Below are 4,501 nucleotides of genomic sequence, written 5' to 3'. Positions count from 1 at the left end.
ATGAAAAAAGAGTGGAAGGAGAGGAGAGAGGGGGAGGAGAGTGAGAGAGGAGGGGAAGGAGAGTGAGAGAGGAGGGGAAGGAGAGTGAGAGAGGAAGGGGAGGAGAGTGAGAGAGGAGGTGAGAGATGAAGGGGAGGAGAGAGAGAGGGGGAGGAGAGTGAGAGAGGAAGGGGAGGAGAGTGAGAGATGAAGGGGAGGAGAGTGAGAGAGGAAGGAGAGTGAGAGAGGAAGGGGAGGAGAGTGAGAGAGGAGGGGGAGGAGAGTGAGAGAGGAAGGGGAGGAGTGGCAGTAGTGTATGAAAGGGTTATAAGAGTTCAGGCAGCATGGTTAACGTGACACACTTTAAAAGGCAAAATTTTTTAATGGTTGATATAACGAGCAGTGAGTTAACATAGCAAAAACATGAGTTAACAAATAGTAAGTTAACACAGATTATGACATAGTTAACAAGGTGTAGAAGGTTTGACTGACAGTTATCACAGCTGCCTTACATTATATCTTATACTATTAATTTACGACCCAAGTAAGTTATCAAATTACTGTATTCTTGAACACATTATCACCTTTTCTCTAAGTTTGACGCATTTAACAATAATTTCGTCAGATTGGATAATTAAATTACTACGCTACTCAAACATAACATAAACTAACTCGAACAAGAATGATAAAAATTTAAATAATATGATAATTTGTGGAATTATAAGTACTATTTGGTGATTTGCTCTTCCACTGTTGTATAATGAAGCATTAATGATAAGCTACAACTGTGTTTACGTTCTCTTATTAAGCAAAACAACAGAGCGGCGTCTTGCAGGGCTTTATCATACTCCCTCCAGTGTTTATAGTGTAACCTCTATATAACGCACTTCTCTTTTCATATAATCTGTTAAATGAGGGTTTCACATATAACGGACCTTCGATAACACGCATTTTTTCTCCATATAGTCCGTTAAATAGAGGTTTGACTGTCACTCGGCTTCCACAGTCTCGCGCACCAGCAGAATTTGTCGTAATGTGTTTATGAGGTCTCTTAAAGATACTTAACTCTGAAGGGAGATAACATGTCCAAAGTGAGGTAAAAATATGTCTCTTTGTCTCTCGCTCTCTCTCTCACACACACACGCAATCTCTTTCTCTGTCTCTCTCTAATATATATATATATATATATATATATATATATATATATATATATATATATATATATATATATATATATATATATATATATATATATTGTTTTTCACACTTATTTAATAATAGAAAAAGAGAGCGTCACGGTTTCACTTTGTCTGGAGCTTCACCTACAGAAGCCAGCAGTGTAGCGTGTGTTAGTTAAAGGCAAGGACTGATGTGTGGGTCAGAAGCGTGGACACTGACAGCAGCCACCAGAAGGAGGCCTCTGATATGTGGTGTTATAGGCGAATGTTAATAATAAGCTACACTGACAGGAAAACAAATGAAGAAGTACTAAGATTAGCAGAAACTTCAAGAGAAATACTCGAAATGTACAGAAATAGAAAAATTAGATACTTTGGTCATATAATTAGGGATGAGGGAATAATAACAAATATTAATGGACAAAGTTGAGGGTAGGAGAGCCAGGGGAAGGCAGAGACTGGGATGGAGGAATGAACCCCCCAAATAGTATTAGGTTAGGTTAGGGTCATCTTCAGGTGAAATAGTGTTAATGTGTTGCTCTTGTCAGGTCAAGTTTGGCTTGTGTGTGCTTTTAGTTATTAAATTGTAATATAGAATTGGACACATATATGGCTGCTATCATGAGACGTGAACAATAATTAAGTTAATAGGGAGGCAGTATGGCCGACCTCCGTGTTGAGCCAGTGAGCGCCAGCAACTATGTGCACCACTTGACTAGCGTGCACACCTAGTCTGCAATATTACCAATGGTTGAGGGCGCTGCTCGCAGTTGCTTCAACACGGCTTGCAATTGGCCGCTGTGGGCAATGCTTCGTGGCCCAGCAGCACCCCATTGGTCCAGCCTGCCCACGATAAACATTACCTGGCACCTTCCTCACCTATGAACCGCGGTAGTTGCCGGTAAACTCTTTAATAACTATTGTAAACATCTGTGTATTGTCAGATGACTATTGTATCCACTACTGAGAACTTGTAGTATACCTGCATGTTTTACCGTTATTTTACTCTTACCATGTTCAATGTATAACACATTTTCATACAAGATTACACGGTTTACTGAACCAATAATATCGTAGAGAGGGGAGGGGCTAGAGCACCTCGAGGATGACTCTTATGTCCTCAGTCTTAAGGACTATTGTGGTCTATAATATGTCAGTTGGGCGGAGTCAAGGTAGAATTTAACTGTTGACAGCCTATTTTTCAATATTAAAAAATATATATTTTTTATAAATAATTATTGTCAGTTAAAACACAACTTGTTAACAAACACAGGATGCCCTTTTTGTTAGTTCCGGTAAGATAAATAATTAATATGAACGATAATGAGAGAGAAATGTATAATATATTTATTTAAAACATCGTAACCGAGCATGTGTGTAGCATCCCTGATGGTGGTGAGAAAGATGCTGGCTTAGTGCGAGAGGAGAATCGTGTGCGGCGGGAGGTGTTCGTTGTGTTGGTTTTAAAGTGTGTGGCGGGCAGGTCTAGCAGCCGGGAGCCCTGGCGCCCTAGCATGGCAGAGGGTAATGTATATTTTACACTTGTTCCTCACAGTAATTCACTAATATAACTGTTCACATGGTATATTATTATCCACATTATATGGAGGTTGTTGTCCTGAGCCAAGGAATTACGCACTACCTGCCCTGGCCAGTTGGTCCTACTACGGTGCTGGCGGCGCTACTCACAGCCAACACGCAACAGGCTTCCACGTGGTCACCAGGATGATGTGTTGGTATTGATCGAACCCAAGACGCGGGATCATGAACCTTGAGTTGAACCGCCGAAGGGTAATGGTATTCTTCCTGGAGGAGGAGGAGTAGGGTTCGTTAGTGCCCTCCGTAGTGGTGGGGGGAGGGAGGGTACTGTATAGGCTCTCTTGGCGGTCAGGGCTGTGCTGTACCCAAGCGACGGGCACGAGTGAGAGGGAAGAGGTGAAGGCCAGTGTGTGTGTGGAGAGATCATGAACCTTGCGTCATTAGGGCAGTGGTGGCCGCTCATCCTCGCCTCCCAGCCATCCTCACATGCCTGGGGGCCACTTCTCGGAAAATGCGTAGGATTTCATAGGAATCTGTGAAATATATGGAGTTCTGTGCGGTAGAGGTGCGGGTGTGATGGTGGAGCGTTATGTCCTGTGGCTACTGTGTGTTTGAAGTGTTATGAGAATTTAACCTGAACCGCTGGAATCAAAATGACCTTCGTGACGCATTTAACAGACACAATTACTTCATATCCACCAACCTGTTGAGTCTTATCAAGTGTTTTGAGGAATATAGACTGGATACACAAGTGACATAACCAAACCAAATCAAACCAAACCTAACCTAACCAAACCAAATCTAACCTCATCTAACTTAACCAAACCAAACCTAACCTAACCTATATACGTGTTTGACTGCCATGGCTGGAAGTGAGTGTTCTTGTACAGTATATGCGTCTATCTATTTTTGTGAATTTCTTGTACACTATTCAGAACATTTGGGAAAACTGTTAGCGTCAGGTTAACATTACTGTCTTTATAAAATGTAAGACAAACATTCAGTCACACCTTTAAACCATCCTCATACGAGTCTATAATTGACCCATTTTCCTTTATATCTTTGGTTTAATTGTATTAAAATTAACACTTACATCAAATTTTTTTCAGTTTGCTTAAATTTTTGAGACATGAAATTATTAACACGAAAATTTTTTTGTTTGCTGCCGAATATATAAACAATAAACTTGGTGTATTTTGAAGACACGAGTTACTTCCCATTATAAACAAAGTGAGAAAACAACACAGACTTGGTTTAAACTGTGAACAGCCATCAATGTGTTAGTGTGTGTAAAATAGTTATGACAAATGGGAAATAATAGTTTAACAATGATTTCAGTAGACGGCACAGAACCATAATAATAATAATAATAATAATAATAATAACAATAAGGTGGTAATATAGTATGCGGTCTACCGGAATAATTACACTGTTGCGACTATTAACCCAACCTAACCTAATTTAACCTAGGTTAGGTTGGGTCAATGGATGCTAGTGTAAATATCCCGGTAGACATAATTTCAGCTCAATAGACCACATACTATGGTAACACCAATAATAATAATAATAATAATAATAATAATAATAATAATAATAATAATAATAACATTAATAACAACAATAATGATAATAATGATAATAATGATAATATGATAATAATAATAATAATAATAACAATAACAACAATAACAATAATGATAATAATAATAATAATAATAATAATAATAACAATAATAATAATAAATTACAATAATAACAACAATAACAATAATAATAGCAACAACAACAACAACAACAACAGTAAT

This window comes from Homarus americanus, unplaced genomic scaffold, assembly GCF_018991925.1.
Source record: "Homarus americanus isolate GMGI-L3 unplaced genomic scaffold, GMGI_Hamer_2.0 scaffold11151, whole genome shotgun sequence".
Lineage (NCBI taxonomy): Eukaryota > Metazoa > Arthropoda > Malacostraca > Decapoda > Nephropidae > Homarus > Homarus americanus.
Note: the sequence above shows the minus strand (reverse complement) of the source record.